General features: G+C 35.2%; 1 pseudogene; it reads right to left on the bottom strand.

Annotated features, from left to right (window-relative positions):
* Positions 1 to 415: 415 nt before the first annotated feature.
* On the bottom strand, positions 416 to 4,276 carry LOC125819318 (putative late blight resistance protein homolog R1A-3; annotated as a pseudogene).
* Between the last annotated feature and the right edge of the window lie 20,010 nt (positions 4,277 to 24,286).

Here is a 24,286-nt window from a genome sequence, read left to right as displayed (position 1 = left end):
ATAAGAGGGAACTGACTGTTTCACCTCTAATCCTGAAGTTATGAGGTTCGAGTTACAAAGAGAGCAAAAAAGGAGAGAGTTGTAATAAGAAATATCTGTTTGTGTATTAGTATTTGATGTGACAGGTGATATCTATCTAGCTTCCCAAAAATATTGTTCCACCCAAATCGGATCCTCCAAAAATGCACTATGTGAAATCTAACACAGAAGCGCTTGCATTTCATACAGGAATGCTCATCATCCAATTCACTTTAGAAAAACAACTTGCTGCAGTAGTCACATTCAAACAAATTCTCGTGAATTTGAGAGCAATTAAGGGAAAGCAAGCATCAAATAGAAAAAAATCGAAACAATACCATTGTTGTGGTTAGAGGCACATACTTGATTCACAACCGCCTTATACTCCTTCCCACACCTAATGTATTGAACATATTGTTTGCACATTAGATGCATATAGATACTCAAAAACACAACATAGGAGTTAATTTATACTTACTTGGGTAGTGATATCAATACGGTCGCATCCTTCAATCGCTTCGACTTCTTCCTTAATTTTCACAGCTGAAGCCTCCAGAGCGTTGTTCTGACACCTAATCAACATAATCTGTTTCAGTGTTGAAATATCTGCAAAGCCAAGGGGGATCTCCTCGAGCCTCTCACACCTTCGTATAACAAGTGTTTCAAGCAGGGGAAAGGATTCCTCCGATGCATCCCACCTTGAGATATCTAAGTCCACCAGTTTCAACAACTTTAGATTAGGGAAAGTAATATCTCCAAGGCACCACTCTTTTGATCGAAGAAAATACAGATTTTGTAATTGGAGATACTCCAGGCTTGATGGTCCAGCAATGAAGGGAATAGTGCTTTCTATAAGAAGCCCGGATAGTACCAACTTCTTTAAATTTAAAGGCAACTGTAACACGGATGGACAGTGGGACCACCTAAAGGAAAGGTGAAGTATTTGAAGGTGGGTAAGATCCTCCAATTTGGCAGAAGGGTAATTGTCCTTAAAAGTGATGTGAAGTTGTTGAAGATTAGGACACCGACTTACTAACACATCCACACTGTCAGTTTCATCAATAACAACTCGCCTTAAATACCTCAAATTTTCCAATTTAGAGGATCCTTCAAAGAGTCCATGCTTATCAAATTCAGCATTATTCTTCACAACTAAAGATCCCCTGATCTCAACATGCCATAATTTTTTCATTTCCCAAAAAGACGCTGGTAACACTACTTTATTATCCAAGTCAGTATCAGGGATCAAATTCTTCAAAATTAAAGTTTCTATATGGGGCAGATGTGATTCTGGATGAAAATAGAATTTATCTGCCCAAACTGCAAGGTACTTCAGGTGATTTAGTGGTTTCAATGTAGCCGACGAAAAACGATTCACTCTATGAGAACTCAAATCCAAGACCTTAACAAGCCGCAATTCACTAATCTGACAGAAGGGATTCCAATTATAAATTATCCCTCCATTTGTCGTTATCAGTGACCTCAAGTGTTGCTGGAAAGGCTTTCGTCTTTTGGAGCCCAGCGATCCAAACTTGGAATGCTCTTCGCTGAAACTGAAGCTCACTCGACTTCCCTTCCAGTCCACAGGCTGAAACTGGCTAGCATTCCCCTTCACTGCCAGCATAAAATTTTCTTCTCTACTCCTCTCCAAGCAAAAGTGACGCACTGCATCATGAACCTGACAGATTTTGACTTTTCCATCATAACTTTTCTTTGAAACCATTACCACATTACTGCTAATAAGATCCATCAAGTAATCTTCAGCTGATTCAATGTTTTGCACGAATCCTTCTGCAGTTCATACACTTATCAGTTTAGACACTGGAATTCTTGTGTCCTCCGGAAACATCCCCATATAAAGTAGACAAGGCTTTAAACAATGGGGTAAGTTATCAAAACTCAACTGCATAGGCGCCAGACTATAATCTTCAAACTCAAGATCAAGATAGTCAAATAAAGCATCTTTCACCTCATTCCACCAAGATTCTTCCATTTTCCTTTTTTTGATTATTCCAGCTAACAAGACAACCACTAGAGGCAATCCTTTGCATTTTTCTGCAACTGCTTGACTCACATCTTGTAGTTCAGGCGGACAATCTTCCTTTTGAAACACTTTTCTTTGCAACAATTGGCAACTCTCTTTTGTTGTGAGGGATGGAAGATGATAAGGATCAATATAGTGCATGACTTGCTCACCCACTTTTTCAAGTTGAGTTGTAACTATTATTCTGCTTCTATTTCCAACGTCTGGAAAAGAAAGCCTTAAGTCCTCCCATGCCATACCATCCCACATATCATCCAAGACAATGATATATCTCTTTCCTATTAAGTTTTTCCTCAACATGTCAGCAAGAACATCATCCTTATCTCCCTTGTCCTTGGAATTAGTAACTTGACTAAAAATATCTTGTAATAGCTCTCTCCGATTATATGTTTGGGAAACAGTGCACCATGCTCGAACATCGAAATGAGAAATAATGATGCGATTATCATACAACATTCTAGCACAAGTTGTTTTACCTTGTCCTCCCATCCCAACAATAGGGATGACATCTAGCTCACTTCTCCCTCGAGTTAGATATTGAATTAGTTTTTCTGTTGCTATCTCAAAACCCACTATATCCTCATCACTCACAGGATTGCTATGTTGAGTTGGAAGATGTTTAGATGGCTCTACCACATAGTGAGCAACGTCCACCGGCCCCATCTCAATCACCTCCACATTAATTTGCTTGATCTCTTTTAAGATTGTAGGAAGTGAGCAAAATATATGCAAAAAAACATTATATTTAGAAAGAATAGAGTCAATGGCAACCTCAGCTTCATTTGCCAAATTGATGGTCTGTCTATGAAGATCTTTAAGAATTTTATGTTCATGATGGACCTTTGCGACATTTATGAAAATGGATGATAAAGATGACAACTCCTTCTCTAAAATGGATGTAAGAACTGATAGCTCTTCCTCCAAATTTCCTAAAAGAGGTTTCATCAGGAAATCTAAACCAGATTTAGATTTCGACATCTCATTCAGTTTCCTTAAAAGAGAATCCAGAAATCTCAATCCACCAGAAGTGGGAAACTGAGATGGAGTAAATTTTAAGGATTTGTAATAAGTCTCCACTTGTTCATTCAGATCTTTAGTTTTCTCCAATATCTTTATCGAGCTAAGACTTATTTTGCTACTGTCATCTTTGTTTAAAGAGCTAGGAAGAAGCTTTTGAACTACATATAGAACATCACCTGCTATAGCTCCAGCCTTTTCCATAACCTCATTCAACCATTTACCGCTAATAACACGATTTGACACATCAGCATCAAGGAAAACCAACATGAACTCTATTGCCACATCAATATTTTGAGTAGAGATGTTATTAGGAAAGATCTCAAGCTTCTTGTTCCTGAGATACATCAGCAGACTATGAAGATGATGTGAAAATCCTTTGGGTAATTTCTTGCCCTTGAAAGTTCTTGATTGAGTAAACTTTGAAGCCTTTAGTTCACTGAGAAAAATCTTTTTCATTTCCAACTCTACTAACACAATCAAGCATAATAGATAGGGCGGTTTATTAAAGATATCATACTCATATCTGTCAAACTCATCCTTATCATTTACAAAATCAGCAACAACATTAACTGAAACAGCATGACAAAGTTGTACCACATTATTAGCCATGAACTGAATTTGAGTCTCCAAACATTCCAGCTTCTCTTCGTCGACATTACCATTTATCTCTGTGGCATATAAGTATCTCAAAAAACTCATTTTCTTTTGAACAATTTTCAGTTGCTTTATAAATCTGTGTATTGCAAGTTTTTCTTCAGGAGAGTCAGACATAACCCCTTCCAGTAACAGCATCAATACATCATTTAGATTATTTCCGACGCAATCCATATATTTCGACAAATCAAAATCATTCTTCTCATAATTATAACTTAAACTGGTTTTACCTTCAAAGAATTCCAACAAATATGATTCTAGCCTTTCCAGATTAAGGTTAGCTTTCTGTACCTTTGGAATTCTCCTAAATAACAGTTGAAGCATTTTCATAGTCAATTTGGCCTTCTTTGTGAGTTTGACAAAGGAATCAGGCAAAAGAATATGATGATACTTCATAAAGTTTTTAAAAACTCTTAACACCATTTCAAGTTTCTCAATGTCATCAATATTGAGTCTACCCGGATGGAATATACTCAGATTACATCTACTCTTGATCCTTCTTAGATGATCTAACATTTCCTCAATTTCATTTTGAGCCATTTTTTGTTGAAAAATTCCTGCAACTTCACCAACTCTTGGAATTAGGTTCATCAACAACATTTTTATTCATGTCTTTCAATGTTTGTAGCTATGTTAATGCTTGTGAAAGATAATACATTTTATGTACCATTTCATCTAACAAATGGTGGGTATTATCTCAGAAAATCACATTTCACTCAACTTTCATATGGTCCACTCAACTAAGTCTTTTTTTTTTAACAAAAGAAAACTAATATCAAATATGTGATGCTAATGATGGAGGGCGGACCGATAAGAGCATTTAGGCTGACAAGCATCTAGTTGAATCATACATATGAATAGTGAAAGTGAAAAAAAATAAGTCAATGCATAACACAAGTTCACTACACTTTTGAGCTCGACGATGTGTATCCCCAAAGCTTGGCTCTAACAAGATGGTCATTATAATTATTCTACCCATAACTTAACCAATAGAAATGGAAAATGAAGCATCAACTTAAATTCGCGTATTTTTACATCTCAAGCACATCTAATGTGTGTCTAAACTGTGATAGAAGTCGAGTTTCATCTAAAAGGGGGAAATGATTTTCCTCACTTATAAAAGGAATCATTTTCCTTACAATTTTCAAGTTCACAATACTTGCTTTAACTAACACTTAGATATTATAATATACTTGTACATGGGCACATGTATTGCACGTGTACCCCATAATGATGAGTATGAACTATTAAAAACTCACATAAAAGGTCTTTAAAATTGTGTTTGAGTAAACAATAATGTAAAAAAAACTCAAATATGTCATTGAACCCAACTATTAATGAATGATATAAATGAACCTTTTTTCTCAAAGTTGAATGACATATTTGAGTTTTTTCCCTATTTATTACTCTCCGTCTAACAATAGTTGTTCACTATATTATTTTGGATATCCAACAATACTTGTCCACTTTATGAAATCAATAGATAATTTTACGCTTAGTTCCTAATTTACCCTTATCATTAATTATAGTCATTTTCTTATTACATTTTTCTAGGCATTGTATCTATTATATTCAAAGGGTGATATGGTAAAATTACCATTTTATTTATAATTTCTTAAGAAATGTGCAAAATCATTAGTGGACAAGTACCGTTGGATAAAAGAGTAGTATAAAAAAACAACTAATGCATTCCCAATGATGAATAAAAAAAAGTGTGCGTGAAAGGAGAGCACAGTTAGTAGCTTGGTTGAATGACTGTTCAATTCCCCTACCCCCAATTTGTATCAATAAAGACATATAACCAGCCATCTGCTTTTGAGCAGATCAGTTTTTGAACTTCAAGCACCATCCTTAAATTCGTTGATTTTTTTAATTAAAAAAATAGAAATTTAAAGAGGAAAACAAAAATAAAACACTTTTTTGGCTGGTTCAACAGAGTTAAAACTATAATTATTATATGTGATATCCATTTGTTATTATCAAACATCATATAAGAAATTAAAACACAAGTGTTTCTCAGTGCCATAGTTTTTCATACATGACAATCATAAATGTACTACATTTATATACATCAAAACCATATTCATAATATTTGTTTGAATTTGTAGTTTTAGAACCATGAAGTTTATTGGTAAAAACTTATTCGCACATAGCATTTACGTACAAAAAACCATAACTAGGTAAAAAGTAAAATGGATTAATTCAGCTCTTATAAGTTATATATATCAATTTAAGAACTTAGAGATTGAAAAATACCTGATAAAGATTGCAGTAGGAGAAAGACAGATCTAACAACAAAAGGAACAGATTAACTCATATATGATGGAGTGGATCTAAATGCTACCAAAAAGTCAATGCTTGTATTTTAAATGAATAGTTTTGTTTTTAAATGGCACAAACACCTATGTATAAGATTAGAATTAATTAATGCATTACTAATTTATGCCTTTATTAGTGGCAGGTATACAGCTGTGTATGAACTCTCTAACTCATTAAGAATATCAATAACCATCTCTCCTCAAAGTATATGGTAAAGGTTTTTTAGAAACTAGTCTTGGACACGTGCGTGGTATGTGTGTCGCATGCTAAGTTGTGTGGAGTTATTATAACGATAATATATATGTATGTTATTCATGTATCTCATGCCAATTAAGTACAATAACTTAATTTGAAAATATTTTAATAAAGGTGTGATAAGTTGCACAAAAATTAAAAAGAAATATACAAGCTCAAACCAATAACTTCAATTATGAAATTCTTATAATATATCAAGTATTCAATTTGATAAACGTTTCTTTTGTTTAATATGTCATAACTCATAAATTAAATGTCAAGTGTGATTTCAAAATATCTCATGTCTTAAGTTTTTCATAGTCTTTTTCACCTTTGTAGTCTCCACCTTTTCACATATGCATACGTATTAAGAAGTTGTTGTCGAATGAGAGTAGTGTTTTGCAAAAATTACATAGAAATTTGATCAATCTATGTCCTCCTTAAGATGACTAGTAGATGATCATTGTGCGATAACTTGCATAGCAATTGAAGAGAAAATATACAAGCTCAAATCAATGAATGGTGAGTCTATTCAATCAAGATTATTATCAGTACAAGGTACATCATGTAGAATATTATTGCTATCAAATAAATTTCAAAAGAAATATTCGAACAATTTTAATTATGTAATTTTTTAACAAGTATTCAACTTAATAAAAGTTTTTTTGTTAATATGTCACAACACATAATTTAAGTGTCTCTTATTGGTTCAATTTCATGTTCTAAAATTTTTGCCTTATTTCTAAGAAACTCTAGCATCCACCTTTTTATAATCACATATAGATCAAGAAGTTGTTGTCGAATGTGAATTGTGTTTTGTAAAAATTACACATAAATTCGATGTATATGATAGTTAGTGGATCATTGTCAATTTTGTGGTGTACACCTACACAAAAAATAGTTATTATTAGTGATTAAAATAATAATTGCTAAAATATTTTATCGATGTATATAAATCATAATTATTATAGGTGCGTATATCCTTTCCCTAATTCAAAATTATTAGTTTTGTCATCTGTGAATTTAACAAAAAAATATTAGTTAAATTATGTAAATTGATTCCTAACCAAAATTTACACAAACAAGAATATACTGTTTCATGATACTCCAAAAAGTTATACTTAAAAAGAAAGTAATCTTACCTGATTTGATATTTGCATAACAAATTCTATGTTGCAAAAGGTGAAATAACTATGATTCACACGTTTACCACCCAAGTAAGATGAACTTTCAACTTATCAGAAAACATATGTGAATAGGTCGAATTAAAGACAATAACTTATAATATGAATAGATTAATTAGAGAACATAAACAAAAGTAGAAAAGAGAGACACAAACAGAAAATAAATATGAGAAAATGTCGCCTACACAAAGTAGGATTGATAATCTAACAATTTGCTGAATTGGAATAGTTGTCTTATGATTTTTTACTATATATACACAATATATAGCATTTAGTAAATGAATATATTGTATTGAATTGATCAAAGAGCTTACTCCATATTGAATATACCAAACAACTTTTAAAATTCTCCATATGTTTATTACTACGAAGAGATGTTTTACTTTTTACATTAGGAATCAGAAGATAAAACATTTACAAAAATTGAATACACATAACTCCATGTCTTTTGATTTATCTAGTTCATCCATTTGTTATATTATTATTTATATTTATTAGAAGATAGACTTACTTTTTAGCAAAAAAAATATAACATAAATAGGAGTTAAATAAATGAAAAAATATTAATGGGTATTTTCGTGTATATATATTCAATAGCCTAATGCATTGAACTAAGTGTATATTTATATTCTTGTACAATATTATCGTCGGAATAATATTTGATTGAAGGATATTAATGTCATTCAATATTTTATGGACATTTTGATAATTCAATTTTTAAACTATTATGGTTCCACTTATATATATATATATATATATATATATATATATATATATATATATATACACACACTAACTATTTACTAATTTAATAGAAGTTTTATTTCTCCTTTTGTTATGTGAAGGAAAAATGACAAATTAATTTATGATTACTATTTAATATTTGATTAATAAAATATTTCTTACTTTTTTATTTAGTATAGGGGTAAAATGACAATTCAACTTTAAATTTTGGAGCTTTCCACTTTTAATAAAAGAAAATATTATTATTTTATTATTTATTTATGATAATATGATGATAAGTTAGGAAAATAAAGAGGTATAGTTATGAAGTTGATTTTAAATGGAAAAATAAATTTTAAAAATGATTTTAAGAAAATAAATTAATAGGTAAGGGGTATTTTTGTAATTCAACTTTTGACTTAAATTGTTCTCACTTTTAATAATATATGATAATGTTGATTGTATGATTGTGGGATCCTAGTGGCTCAGCTGGTTAGCAACATAAATTTTCGCCTTGTTGGTCAGGGTTCGATTCCCCACCTTATAATCCCCTCCCCATTAGTCTGTTAACAAAAAGGATGAGACATAATACATAAATATGCTCCTTAATTTGGTCTCACTTCACATTTATGCCCTCTTACTTTGGATGTGCACAAATAGACATTTAAACTTGTACAAGTTGAACAAATAGACACACGCATCTTATGTGGCATCCTACATGACAAATTGGTGTGCATAAATAGACACTTAAACTTGTACAAAGTTGAACAAATAGACACACACGTCCTATGTGGCATACTACATGGCAAATTGAGTCATCTGTGTACTATGTCACATAGGACTCATGTGTCTACTATGTCACATAGGACTCATGTGTCTACTTGTTCAACACCCAAAGTTGGAGGGTATAAATGTGAAATGAGGTCAAGTTAAATGGCACATTTATGTTTTATGTCAAAGGATAAATATTCACCATTTATTACATGTACATCGAGGGTATATATACATTACTTTTTTAACAAAGGGTATATTCACTCTAAATCACAAAGTTGATAAGGTATATATTAGAGCAAGGATAAATTTGATTTTTTTTAAAAAAAAAAAACTAAGACCTCTTTAGTATTGTGTTAAAATGACAAAATATTTGCTCCCCAAACTATATAGTCAGTTTGATGTTTGCATCAATGAATTTTTTTAAATCTATTTCAACTGCAACATTAATTTATTATTTTGCTGGCTTGATCTATAAAGTTCCCCTAGGTTCAAACTGGAGAATTTTTAGCATACCAAATATTATGAGAAACTCAATTAGCATTAGGTTGGGTTCTTCACCAAGGAGATGATGTTTTGTTTTCCCCCCAAAAGCCATCACCAATGGTTGTAAGTCATTGGTGTGGGGGGTTAGGCTTGACCCCAACCATGTCCATTAATTCCCAAAAAGATACAAAGTTGGAGGGGGGCATGAACCAAACCTCCAACTATAATATCTACACAAAAAAATCACCAGTGGAGGTGAGAAAAGGATCAAACTATACATCCTTTTCTACAAGACCGCTAGTGAAAAGAATTAGCTAACAAAAAAATTGTTCTTCTCATGGTGGGGAGTTGCCATTTGTCTAGTTAAAGTAAACCTTTGACCTCACTCGGAAGTGTTGAAGGAGGGTATAGAAGGTTCTGTTTCCACTAGTTAAGGCAAGTTTAGCCAGAAAGTCAACAATGAGGTTAGCTTCCCTAAAACAGTGATTATTTCAACACTGACATTTGTGTTCCTTTGAGTGATATCAGCAATAATATTTTCAACTTCCTGTTGCGAGTTTCCTTGTTATTCAACATGTTCACAATTACTAGAGAGTCCATTTCCAAGTTGAAGTTGTTAAGACCATTATCAATGCAAGCAATCAAGCCAAATTTTGCAGCCATAGATTCTGTGTACATAGAGCTTGTGCTCTAAATACTCCATGGAAGGCAAAGTTGAAATCTCCATTTCTATCTCTGGAGATGCCACCAATCTGTAATACCCCGTATCCGAAAAATGTTAATGAACCAAAATCTTAGAACCTGCAAGTGCCACCTACGAGGACCACAGACGGTCTGTAGGTGGACCCACGGACCGTAGGTGGGGTCCGTTGGTTGGCCACTTTACCTAAGTAGGTCCAGGACCACGACTCGACCTACGGACCGTAGGTCAGACCACGGTCCGTGGTTGGGGTCTGTGGTTCAAACCCCAAAATCATGGTCTCTGATGACCAACGACGATTCACCAGGACAGACCGTAGGTCAGACCACGGTCCGTTGACTAGGGTCCGTGAATGGTCATCTGGTAGTTATTTTTAGGGGCAGTTGGGTCTTTTCCTAATTAATTAGTTCCTATACTATGTCATTGTACCTATATTTAATTAGAACCCCTATATAAGCCTTTTACCCCCAAATTCACCCCACTTAATTCATTCTTCCTAAATCCCAAAAGAAAAAGAAAACCTCCTCTCAAGTATTCTTTCTCTAGAACTTGAAGAAAAAGAAGAAGATTTCACCTAGGGTTTCAAGCTAAGGATCCAAATTCTCCATTGAATATAGCCAATTGGGTATGTTAGCTTTCATCCATGGGTTCCTTCCACCCATGGAGTCCCCAAATTTCCTCTATTTCAAATAGTAGAATTACCCAATTAGCTAGGGTTTTCCTCTAACACCATGTGTTCTTTTGATTATTGATCTTAGTAGTTTGATTATATCTAAATATGCATGAATAGATGATTTACAATGCTTTTATGATGTTTCCCCTATGAATCCATGCAAACCCCCATGTTTTCCAAATGTGATCTCATAATGTGGGTTGTTGATTATGAAAATGAAGTTTTGTGATCTAAAGCATGAAGTAATAGAATTACATGAATATATGATAAAATACCTATCTAATGTTAGAATTATAGATTTGGTGATTGAAAGTAGCTTTGAACCTTGAAAGGGCAAAGTATGAGTTTATGCATGATCTTATGAAACCTATGTAAACGCTTTAAGTATGCTTTGAGAATGAAGTGCTAATGTTGTTGTTGTGTTTATTGAAAGGTCATTCTCATAAAACACTTACAACCATGATGTGAAAGGTTTTCTCACATAGAAAGGATTCTTAGGTTGAAAGGCTATACTCACCTAATTGAATCAATGAATAAGAGCTATCTTAATGAACTAGCTTGGATTGGCAAAATGACATGCCTTTCTTTGGATAATGAGAATAAGTAATAAAATACTATTCCATGGGAATTAAGCTTAGCACCGAGTGGATATTTACATTTAGATGGGAGCTCTCCCGTTAGTAGAGGTCGGGTTTCTAGAAGAAGTCTCATGAGATGGAAGCTCTCCCGTTAGTAGAGACCAGGTTTCTAGTAGCAGTCTCCATATCCCTTAAACTATGTTCCCCTGTAGGTTAATATCTAGTGGATCCACTTAAGCTAGATGTTCATGGTTCTACCTTAGGCAAGTAGAACAACCCTTTTTGGTGTGGGAGATACCGGGTGATCATGTTTCAGCTCACATGGTCTCTATGTCGGTTAAGGCTAATTTTCCCACAACAAGTTGATTAATGGACTAAGGTTACTTAAAGAAGAATGTCATATGTGTTCAAAAGCTTAAAAAATGATTTAGCTTGCATTGACCATGAAGTTATGATCTATGTTTTCCAACTATCTCTATTATGATGTTTAAACTTGATAAATTGCATAGCATGAAATGAAATGTCCTTTTTAGTATGTTTTAAATATTTTTATGCATAGCTATCATACTTAGTGCATTTTTTTACTAACACATACTCTTACCTACATTTTGCCCAAATGTAGGGTCCGACAGACAGGGTTTCCATTCTAGTGGCTAGCTAGAGCTTGGACTTTGATTCTTTCCGAGCTTGGTGAGTCCTCATGGTTCGAGGACAGACATTCCTTTACTGTAGTTTCACTTTCGTATTTCCTTTTTGAACATGATGTATGGGTTAGGCCCACTTTCATTCTATTGTAATAGATGTCTATGTTGAGACATGAGTTAGACTTCCGCTTTTCTATAAAACTCTTTTGGACTCAAAATGTGGTTTTACTATTTATTATTCTAGTACTTTATGTTATGATATGCTAAGTAGCTTATATGGAGTCCTTTGGGGTTCTATATGCCATGTTACATCTAGGGGGTACCCCTGGGTCGTGACACAATCCCAACACTGCCATTCTCCACGTAGCTTCCATCAACATTGATCTTGTAGTTCCTCATCTCTGGTTTCTGCCAAATGATTGGTTGGATAGCTACCTTGCGTTTTAGCATTTTAATATTGCTACAAATGGATGGACAGTCTCCAATAATGTTATAGGTGGAATAGGTTGTTTGGAGAGTAGCTTGGATGTTCCAAATGGTACGATATTCCATTTTGTTATTAAACATCTTCCTTTGGTCACCAAATTTGCATGTTGTCCATTCCTTCCAAATTTCTCAACATTGATCACTGCAGCCATTTGTAGAAGGAGTTTGTGTACATCATTGTCAACTTTCATGTTCCACCATTGGCTGAATACTCTTCTGATTGGTCCAAGATTATGGTTGATGCTAGAGGTCTTTCAATGTGATTCCATATGTGTTTAGCTTCCTCTCCCCCAGTGAAGGTGTATTGAATGGAATCTTGTATCTGTATCTTGCAACATAAACAATTTCCATTAGATTGTCTACCAAATCTAGAGCTAGTATCATTAAAAGGAAGTTTTCCAAGGCAAAGTCTCCAAGATAAAAAATATAATTTAAATGGAATAGCTTTGTGCCACAGATTTCTCAAAAAAGGATCTTTGTTCTTTGATAGTCTTGTGAAGTGCCAAACATATTTATTGATGTATTGTCCATCTTTTGTGCAGTTTCAGACGGTTTCATCATTTTGTTCAAGTGGACCGATATGGATGTCAACAATTCCCTCGACAATTTGGTGAGGAAGAATAGTCGAGGGCTTGTTCAAATCCCAAGTCCCATTCCTGATGAAGTCTTTGACATAGAATCTTCTCATATTGCCCTCAAAAGTGTGATGAATATTTGCTAGAGGTCCAAGGTTAGACCACGAGTCCCACCAAAAGTTTGAACTTCCTGAGTTGATGTTCCATTTGATGCTATCTTCTGCTTTATCCCTAGCCATAAGAGTTTTTTCCATGCTTGAGAATTTCCTTTTGACCAGTTTTTTTGGACAATGTGTTTCCTGGAGCAGTATTTAGCTTGAATGAATTCAAGAATAATTTGTCCTCAATCACTACAACAAAAACAACCTTTAACGGGAATAAATATATACATTAACAAAGAGTGATAAAGCCTTTACCGAGTGCTAAATGCCGCTAAAAATACATTTTTAATGGCAATTAAGCTATTATCGTTAATTAATTGCCACTAAAGATTATTTTTGATGTAGTGAATCTCTACCATCTCTTTATCTCAAGTGTGTTAGTGATGTCTTGGAGGCTTCTAATGCCTACTCCACCCTCATCTTTCGGAAAACAAAGTTTATCCCAGGCAATCCAGTGATACTTCTTCTTTTCAGTAGTAGATCCCCACAAAATCTAGCAATGTGTTTCTCAGTAAGATCGATAGTTCTTTTAGGAGGGTTAAGAGCAACGATGGTGTATGTTGGAAGAGACTGAAGAACACTCTTTATGAGAACCATCTTTCCACCATATGAAAGCATTTTCCTTGCCATCTGTTCATTCTTTTGACTACTTTAGTCACCATGTTATCAAAGTAGACAATTCATTTTCTTCATGTATAAACAGGACATCCCATGTTAGTAAAAGGAAATGGTTTATCCAGGAAGCTAGTGCAATTTCTTAGCATGTTAATCCTACAAGGACTAGTTTTAGAGCAAGTGAGAAAGAAACTTTTGTCCTTATTAACCGATTGCCCTGATGCTTTCTCATAGTGTTTGATCTATTTCATAATCATCTTGACAGTATGTGATTTGCCACTGATTAAGATGACGATGTCATCAACATAGGCTAAATGATTGATTTGGGGGCCTAATTTATTCATTGAGAATGGTATGAAATCTTCCTTTTCATTGAGAGTGTTAAGGGATCTTGAGAGAACATCAGCTGCAAGAATAAACAAAAAAGGGTGAGAGAGGGTCTCCTTGTTTGAGCCCTTGAGATAAAGAGAAAGAATCATGTCGAGTACTATTAATAATGATTGAGTAAAAATTATTAGAGATAATTCTCTTAATCATATTAATCCAAAAAGTATTGAAGCCAATTTTTTCCAGAACCTCATAAAGAGAATTCCAAGATAGCCTATCATAGGCTTTAGCCATATATAATTTAATAACAATGTTACCTCCCTTGTTAGGTTTGGCAATACATGGGCAATTTCCGAAGCAAGCATCACATTCTCTGTAATAAGTCTGGTAGGCACAAAACCACTTTGATTCTTAGTGATAAGCCTAGACAACATAGGGTTAAGCCTCCTGGATAAGATTTCTGAGATGATCTTGTTAGTGTAGTTGAGACGGATAGGCCTGAAATCATTGAATCTAGAAGGAGAGTCAATTTTAGGAATTAGAGCTATGCAAGTATGAGTTTAATACTTAGTGAGCTCATTTCCTTTAAAAAAATCTGCAACAAAATTCACAATGTCAGTTTTGATAATATCTTAACAAGGCTGATAGAAATATCTATTGAAGTCGTAAGGACCGACACAACTATCCTTGCTCATACTGAACACGACCTCTTGAACCTTTATTTTTTAAATCTGGAATCTTGGTCAAAAACCCTTTGTCATTCTTGGTGATAATCATTGGTATAGAGTTAGTAATATGTTTGTTGCTAGTGGTTTGATGGAGGTTAAAGAAACTCTTGAAATATTTAATGGCAACTCTCGCAATTTTATCATCATCCTGCACCCACTTATCTCTTTGATCTCTAATTCTATGTAAATGTAACCTTCTTCACCTATCCCTCAAAATGTTATGAAAGTACTTAGTGTTACAATCAGAATCTTTGAACCATTTCCTTTGAGTCTTCTGTTTTAGAAGAGAATCTTGAATACCAATCCATCTAATATATTCAGCATAACCCTTATTTAGATCACTTCAAGCTTGTTCAATATTATCATACAGGTCATCATCTTCTAAGGTAAGAAGTTTGGCTTCCCAAGAGTTAACTTGCTCATTAAAATCTACCATAGTATTCCTGGACCATTGTAACACCTCAGATTTGGAAAGGAAGGAAAATGCAGATTTTTAGCTGGTGTCTGTGTCTACGGGTCCCATCTACAGACTGTAGGTGCTTATACGAGCCGTAGATGGAAACCGTAAGTGGTGGGAAAAATAATTTTAAAAGTAAAGTTCAAATACCCTTTTTACGGCTCACCAGGACTATTCGTCATCCCATATATGAGTTGCAGGTAGGTCTCGTACGTGAGTTCTATATTTAGTGTAATTTTGAGGGTCAAAGTTGGGTTCTACGGATGACATGTACAACCGTAGGAAGACCTACGAACTGTACATGGGATCCATCAAAAGTGGGTGAATTTTAGGGTCCAGTAACCTATCTATGATTAACCAATACGATCCGTCGAAGGACCTACGGACCGTAGATGGGGACTGACAGTTATTTTAAAAGAGACTTTTGGGTCTTTTCCTATTTATTTTAAACCCAATACTACGTCACTTTACGTTATGCCCTAGGACCCATATAAACGTTTAAAACCCCCAAATTACCCAATTGAGCTCATTCTCCTAAATTCACAAAAGTTTACCAAGCTCATCCTCCCAAATTCTCTCAAGTCTAAGGAAGAAGAAGAAAAGCTAGGTTCCATTCAACTCTCCAAATTCTCCATTTTCTTGCGCTTTGGTATCAAGGTATATGTGCATTCACTCATGGAGTCCTTTCTTCCATGGGGTCCCTAAAGATTTCAAGTTTCTAATTCGATTCTCCAATTATCAAATTAGGGTTTCAATTCAAGGAATGTGGGTTTCTTCCAATTATGATTTATTGTGATCAATTGAGTCTTCTAATGCATTATTTGATGTTAATCTATGATATTTAGTTGAAATTTCACTTGCCCATTCTTCAATTATGCTTTTCAACCATGATCTTATGATAAATCCATGAGGCCATGAACTATTAAATTATGGAGATATACATGTTTTCATGAAGTCATGATTAATGATTTAAGGCTGCTTTGTGAGTAAAGCATTGATATTGTTGTTGCGTAAGGTTATTCTCACATGAAAGGATTCGTAGGGTTGAAATGTTTTCTCAACTACAGAATTAATCAAGATTTAGGAGTTATTCTAAATGAAATCTAGCTTGGATTAACTAATTGATTATGAATTTCCATGGATAAGAAGATGAATACGATTAATAACTATTCTGTGGGATTTATGCTTAACACTGAATGGACTAGCGGCGATTACCCATGTCGCATAACTATGTGTCACCATAGGTTTGTCTTAGATAGACATTAACTAGTGGATCCACTTTAGCTCAAGTTTATGATTCTTTCCTTGGCAAGTAAGGACATCTCTTTTCAATGTGGGATAGGCACTAGATTCCATGTTATAGCTCACATGGTCTATGTCGGTTAATGATAAACTCCTTACAATAACAAACTAAGTTTACTTTTTAAAGTATATCAAATGTGTTTTAAAGATGTTTAACTTGGATTGACCATGATCATGACTTATCATTTCTAACATATTATTTTACGATTTAGCTTGGTCATTGCATGCCTTGTAAATTTTCATAACTCTTATGCATTTCTATCATACTTAGTACATTCCATGTACTAATGCATACTTGTGCCTACATTGTTTCACTAAATTAGGTTCTGACACTCCTATTTCATACACTAATGGCTAGTTGATCCTTTTGAGCTTTTGGATATTGGTGAGTCCTCATGTTCCGAGGACCGAGACTTCTTTATTGCTTTATGTCATTTTTGTTTCATACTTGTATGTGATGTGTGGGTTATGTCCCAATCACTTTATTTATGATGTATTAGATGGATTTGAGACTTATGTTAGACTTCCGCTTTTGTCAAACTCTTGTATATGAAATACTATCATTTGAACTCTTAAGATTCTATTATCTTGTATGATGTATGCTAAGTGACTTGTGTAGGGCCTCTAGGGGTTCTATACGTCGTGTTATGCCTAGGGTATACTTTGGGTTGTGACAACCATTCACTAAGCTTTTTGCTAAGAAGTTTCAAAGTTGATTGTAGCCTGCACATACCAATGCCATAGAATTTAGTCTCCTAAACTTGTTTAACTGTAACACCTCGGACTTCAAAAGAGCTACATAGAGGTTCATACATGCCACCTACTAGTTTTTAGTTTTTGGTCAACTTTAAGTGACCATATCTTTTAACACATAAAGAATTAGGTGGACCATGAGCTATCAAATTGAAGGTCTTTGAGTCCTCTTTCCAACGCCGCCAATTTGGCTTAATTTCGAGTTTAGAGTAAAAAGTTATGCCTATTTGCATGAGGTCTCTCTATTTAAGGAATTTCATTCGTTTTAGAAAAAAAGGTATTTTGGTCTTTTACTTTTCCTACTAGGATTAGCACGTTTTGTTCACCCCAAATAAGGGTCTAATTAGATTTAGACCTTTATTTCACGTTCCTAAACCTTAGAGTTTTAGAGCGGGGTTTCAAGAAGAGAAAAGGGTAGGTTTCCAAGTGTTCTTTTAAGAATTTAGGATTTTGCCAAGAACATTGTTCTTTCCAGGTATGTGAGGCTTCCCATGGTGATGGACTTGTTCGTCCTCATTCCATACATCTAATTTATCCAGAAAATTGTTGTATCTAAAAGATTTTTTCATAGTTCTTGATTTTTGTTCAATTATTTAACAATGAAGGCTGTGAATTGTTTAGTGTTGTGGATCTTTGGTGAGAGTCATGTTTCGATGAGGTTTGTATGAGAAATTCTATCAAGTTGTTTTGGGTTTGAGAATCAAGAAGAGTATAAGAGGAATCACTCAATTATAGACAAGCTAGGACCCTAATTGAGAAGAAAAATTCATCGTATTTCTGAGATACGGGTGGGGCGGCACGCCACCATAGCGCTTGAACTTCTAGTCAATAGTTTGGGGCCTAGCACACCATGCCAGCAATGCGCTCCAAATTTCTATCTTAAAGTTTGGTGCCTGGTTCCCCGCGCCAGCAGGGCGACATGGTCGTCTAGTTCTTTTCCTTCCGTGCTTCATTTTCGGAAGTGTTTCTTTGAGTCGTGACTACATTCTCTTCTTTGTATTAGCTTCTAAAGTCTCCATTCATCCTTTAGATATCCTACATGTCCTAATCAGATGTCATAATTTACATTGCAAACTGAATTAATTTTAAGAGGAAAGTTCAAGAGGTCTTTTTGAGTCATTTTGAGAATTCTAATGTAATCAACAATGGTTTTGAACTAAGTCTTGAGAAAGTAAACATTAGAACGAGAAGAGTTGTATTCATGATTGAAAAAGAGTATAAGGGAACTAAGTAACCCCAAATGTAATACTTTTACATTTAAAAGAGAGAAACGTTGATTTCTAAATGAGTTTATGAGTTTAGAGATCTTTTAGAGTATTACCTCTTTTAAGAGGATCTTTTGAGTAATTACCTCAAATTGAGAAAGAGTTATGTTTTATACATTTGAGCATGAGTTTATATATTATTGGGAGTAGTATTGAGCATCGGTATGGGGATGCGTTTAGACAACTCACATTCCTCATCAACTATGTAGCCAACATGGGTAAAGGGTTGTACTTTTTAGATAATTCCTTATTGCTTTTAAGCATAGCTTAGTTGAGGCGTTCTATACCCCGGCAAGGTATAAGACAGTTCTGGGTGAGACGATGTATCATCACATAACTCATAGTGATGGTTGTCAGTTAGAGAATCTCCCAAATAAGAGTAAAGAGTATCTTATTGTATTTTAATATATCATTGAGTTATATCTTCTATTTTATAATGCTTTAAACCTTATATCTTTTTTTAATACTTTTGTACTGTAGCTGAGTTGATGAGAGTATTTCTCCTAGTCTTGTTAGTTCAGTTGTCTATTCTTTTAATTCCCCTAGCATGTTTGTACATTCAATGTACTGATGTTATTCGACCTACATTTAATTATGATGCAGATACAGGTGTTCATGGTCATCAGCAGGCATTTCGTTGATACCACTTGCATTCCAGCTAGCTTTGGTGAGCCTCCTTTCTTTCCGGAGGGCTTCACACTTATTTACTACTTTTTTAAAGTTATCGTGGGTTCTGTCCCGACATCTTTCTTAGTATTAGTGACTTCATAATTAGTTAGATGTTGAGGAGTCTCTTGTTATTTGTCCTTCTTAGTTGAGATGTTTTGAGATCTTGAGACAATTTATTTTATAACTTCATAAGTATTTCCATATGTTAAGTTGAGTTGAGTTTGATTTAGACTTTAAGTTTAATTATGCAGTTGAAGTTCCTATTTCTATTTGAGTAAGTCTTCCGCTAAGAAGTTAGTCAGGCCAAGGGTTTTCTTGGGACCAACGATAGTTCTTGAGTGTTGGCCACGTCTAGGGTGTAGGCTCGGGGCGTAAAAAAATTTGTATGAGACCACAAGGTTCAAGAGTCCTAGGGTGTCTATGATGCCGTATCTGTAAAGTCTTTTTTATCGGTGTGAAGTGCGCCACACCTATAATTAGGAGGCTACGAATTTTAAGAAACATTTCACTTTCTTCTTACTCCTTTTCGTGCGATAGAGTTCAACTCTGTAAATGTTTCCTCTAACTCATGCTTACGCATGTCTTTTCATATCATGCCTCCACGAAGAGCTGTTTGAGGACATCCTACTATGAGGAATGTGAGTCCTCAAGGTCAAGAAATTCCCAATCCCCAAGGGAATGTCACCAATGTTGAATTCAGGAATGTTATCTAGATGTTAACTCTGGTCGTGGCAAATCAAGTTGGTTAAAAAAGGGTAGATCACCAGGATGTGGTTGATACATCCAATATTCGTGATTTTTTTAGGATGAATCCCAGAGTTCACTGGGTCTAAGGTCCCTGAAGATCTGGAGAACTTTCTAGAGGAACTTCAAAAGGTGTTTGAGGTTATGCGGGTTGCCGATGCAGAGCATGTGGAATTAGCTTCATATCATCTCAATGGTGTTGCTAGAATATGACATGACCAATGCAAGAAGAACAGGGCAGAGGGGGCACCACCTTTGAGTTGGGTTATGTTCAAAGAAGCTTTCTTAGTACTTTTCTTTCCTCGGAAGCTAAGATAAGCAAAGGTAAGAGAATTTCTGAATCTGAAACGGGAGTTTATGAGTATGCAAGAGTAAAACCTCAAGTTCACTCAGCTATCCCACTATTCTTCGGAGATGGTGGCGGATATGAGGATAGATACGAGTTTATTTGAGTTTGGACTATCTCGTTTGTCAAGTAAAAAATGTAAGGCAGATATGTTGATAGGAGATATGGATATAGCCAGACTCATGATGCATGTGTAGAAGGTTTAGGAGGACAAGCAGAAAGACAGGGAAGAGTTTCGGAATAAAAGGGCTAATATAGCAAATCATGAGTCTGACCAGTAGAAGATCGAAAATGTAAATTTGTCCTTCTTTCAACAAAGGTCACCTGGAATTGCTCCATCATCACCAAGTGTGACTGCACCAAAGAACATGAATGATTTTAGAAACTAGAATTCCCAGAATATCAGAACTCGACCTACTCAGTCTCAGGGTAGTGTGGCACAAGGGGTTGGACCCCCACATGTGCTAAGTGTGGTAGGAACCACCCAGGAGTGTGTCTTGATGGCTCCAATGGTTGCTTCAAGTGTGGTTTTATGAGAGAGTGCCCTAAGAACATGCAGGGTAATGGGGGAAACAAAGCCCAATCTTCTTCAGTTTCTATGGTAGAAAGAGCTGCTTTGAGAGGATCTACTCCAAGAACAGACAGATGAGCAAACCATCTGTATGTTATAACCAGCCGCAAAGAGCAGGAGAACTCACCAGATGTTATTACTGGTATGCTTAAATTCTTTACTTTTGATGTTTAAGCATTACTTGATCCAGGTGCGAGTCTGTCTTTTGTGACTCTTTATGTAGCCATGAGGTTCAATATTTTCCTCAAACGACTTCTTGAGCCCTTTTGTGTTTCGACACATATTGGTGAGTCTATTCTAGCATAAAGATTTTATAGTGATTGTATCATCTCTGTCAACCACATGGACACTATGCCTGACTTAGTCGAGCTAAACATGGTGGACTTTGATGTTATTCTAGATATGGATTGACTCCATGCTTATTATGCCTCAGTTGATTGTAGAACTCGAGTAGTTAAGTTTCAGTTTCGTAATGAGCCAGTTTTAGAGTGGAGGAGTAGTTCAACAGTACTTAAGGGTCGTTTCAATTCATACCTCAAGGCAAAAAACTTAGTCTCTAAGGGGTGCATCTATAACTTAGTCCGAGTTAATGACTCTAGTGTTGAGACACCGCTTATTCAGTCAGTTCCAGTTGTGAGTGAGTTTCTAGAGGTTTTTCCAGATGATCATCCTGGAGTCCCACCTGAGAGAGAAATAGACTTTGGCATAGAAATTATTCCTAATACCCAACCTATTTTTATTCCGCCGTATAAAATGGCTCCAGCTGGGTTAAAAGAGTTAAAAAAGCAGTTGATAGATCTTCTTGAAAAGGGTTTCATCCGACCTAGTGTCTCACTTTGGGGCGCTCCGGTGTTATTTGTAAGGAAGAAAGATGGTTCCCTTAGAATATGTATCGATTACCACCAATTTAACAAGGTCACCATAAAGAACAAGTATCCCTTTCTGAGAATTGATGATCTTTTCGACCAACTTTAGGGTGCCACTTGCTTCCCTAAGATAGAACTTAGATAGCCCGAAGACAGCCTTCTGGATCTGTTATGATCATTATGAGTTTCTGGAGATATCTTTTAACTTGAGTAATGTTCTTGCAGCGTTCATGAATCGTATGAAAAAAGTTTTTAAGTTGTATCTTGATATGTTTTTTTTTATCTTTTTTATTGATAACATACTTATTTATTTAAGGAATGAGGGGGATCGTGCTAGCCATCTCAAAATAGTCCTTCAAATCCTCAAAGATCGAGAGTTATATGCCAAATTTTCTAAGTGTGAGTTTTGTATTGAATCAGTTGCTTTCTTAGGCAATATTGTATCTGGAGAAGGGATTCGAGTTGACACTTAAAAGATTGAAATAGTGCCCAGACTTACATCTCAAACTGACATAAGGAGTTTCTTGGGATTGGTTGGTTACTACAGAAGGTTCGTCGATGGGTTTTCATCTATTTCATCCCCATTAACTAAGTTGACTCAGAAAACAACTAAGTTTCAATGCTTTGAAGTTTGTGAGAAAAACTTTCAGGAATTAAAAACTTGGTTGACTACTGACATCGTGTTGACCATACCAGAGGGTACAAAAGGCTTTTTTTTATTGTGGTGCGTCCAGAGTTGGACTTGGTTGTGCATTAATGCAAAATGGTAAGGTTATTGCCTATGGCTCCAGATAACTTAAGATGCATGAGAAGAACTACCCGACTAATGATCTCGAGTTGGCAGTAGTGGTTTTTGCTCTAAGAAATATGGCGTCCCTATCTCTACGGTGTTCATGTGGATATGTTCACCAACCACAAGAGTCTTCGGTATGTTTTCAAGCAGAAGGAGCTTAATCTCAAATAAGTTTAATCTCATACAAATGAGGTAGTTGGAGTTGCTCAAGGATTACAACATGAGTATCCTCTATCACCTAGGTAAAGCTAATGTTGTTACTGATGCTTTGAGCAGGTTATCCATGGGAAGTACTGCTCATGTTGAGGAAGGCAAGAAAGAATTGGCTAAAGAGGTACACAAACTCTCCTATTTGGGAGTCCATTTGTTTGTTAGATTCTAGGAAGGAGGAGTTGTGGTGATGAATGTGGCTAAATCATCACTATTGTCTAAAGTGAAGGAGAAACAAGATAAGGACCCTCTTTTACTTGAACTAAAGGTAAATGTTCATAAGCAAAAGGTGATGGCTTTTGAACAAGGGGGAGATGGTGTATTGAGATATCAAGGTAGATTATGTGTACCCAAGGTGGATGAACTTCACGAGAGGATCATGACATAAACTCATATCCAGATATTAAATCCATCCCGATTTCATACAAATGTACCATGACTTGAGAGAAGTCTATTGGTAGAGTAGCATGAAGATGTGCATTGTAGACTTTGTTGCTAAGTGCCCAAATAACTAACAAGTCAAGGTAAAACACCAAAGGCTCGGTGGTGTAGCTCAGAACATAGCTCTTTCGTAACGGAAGTGAGAGATGAATAATATGGACTTTATTACTAGCTTTCCGCGATCTAGTAGGCAACATGATTTGATTTGGGTGATTATAGATTAGATGACTAAATTAGACCATTTTTTACCGGTAAAGACTACAAATTCAGTAGAAGATTATGCCAGATTATACATTCAAGAGATAGTATGACTTAATGGAGTTCCTGTGGCTATCATTTCAGATAGGGGTGCACAATTCATCGCTTATTTTTAGAAGTCTTTCCAGAAAGATTTGGGTTCGAAGGTAAATATGAGTACTACTTTTCATCCTCAGATGGATGGACAAGCAGAGTGCACAATTTAGACCCTAGAGGATATGTTGAGGGCATGTGTCATAGATTTCAAAGGTAATTGAGATGACCACTTGACTTTCATAGAGTTTGCTTATAGGAACAGTTGTCACTCTAATATTCAAATGGCTTCCTATGAGGCTCTTTATGGGTGAAGATGTCGATCTCCTATTGGTTGGTTCGAGGTTGGTGTAGCTGAGTTGATAGGGTCAAAATTAGTTCATCAAGCCATGGAGAAAGTGAAGATTATTTAGAAAAGGTAGAAAATAGCACAAAGTCATCAAAAATCTTATACGGATGTTAGAAGGAGAGACTTTAGAATTTGAGGTTGATGATTGGGTGTATTGAAGGTTTACCTATGAAGGGTGTTAGGAGATTTAGTTGGCAACGTAGCTTATGAGTTGGAGCTACTGTCACAGTTGGCAGTAGTCCATTCAGTATTTCACATCTCTATGCTAATAAATTGTTTTGGCTATCCT

Source organism: Solanum verrucosum, unplaced genomic scaffold (assembly GCF_900185275.1).
Source record: "Solanum verrucosum unplaced genomic scaffold, falcon-dt-bn FXZP01000207.1, whole genome shotgun sequence".
Classification (NCBI taxonomy): domain Eukaryota; kingdom Viridiplantae; phylum Streptophyta; class Magnoliopsida; order Solanales; family Solanaceae; genus Solanum; species Solanum verrucosum.
This window is presented reverse-complemented; position numbering and strand designations above follow the sequence as displayed.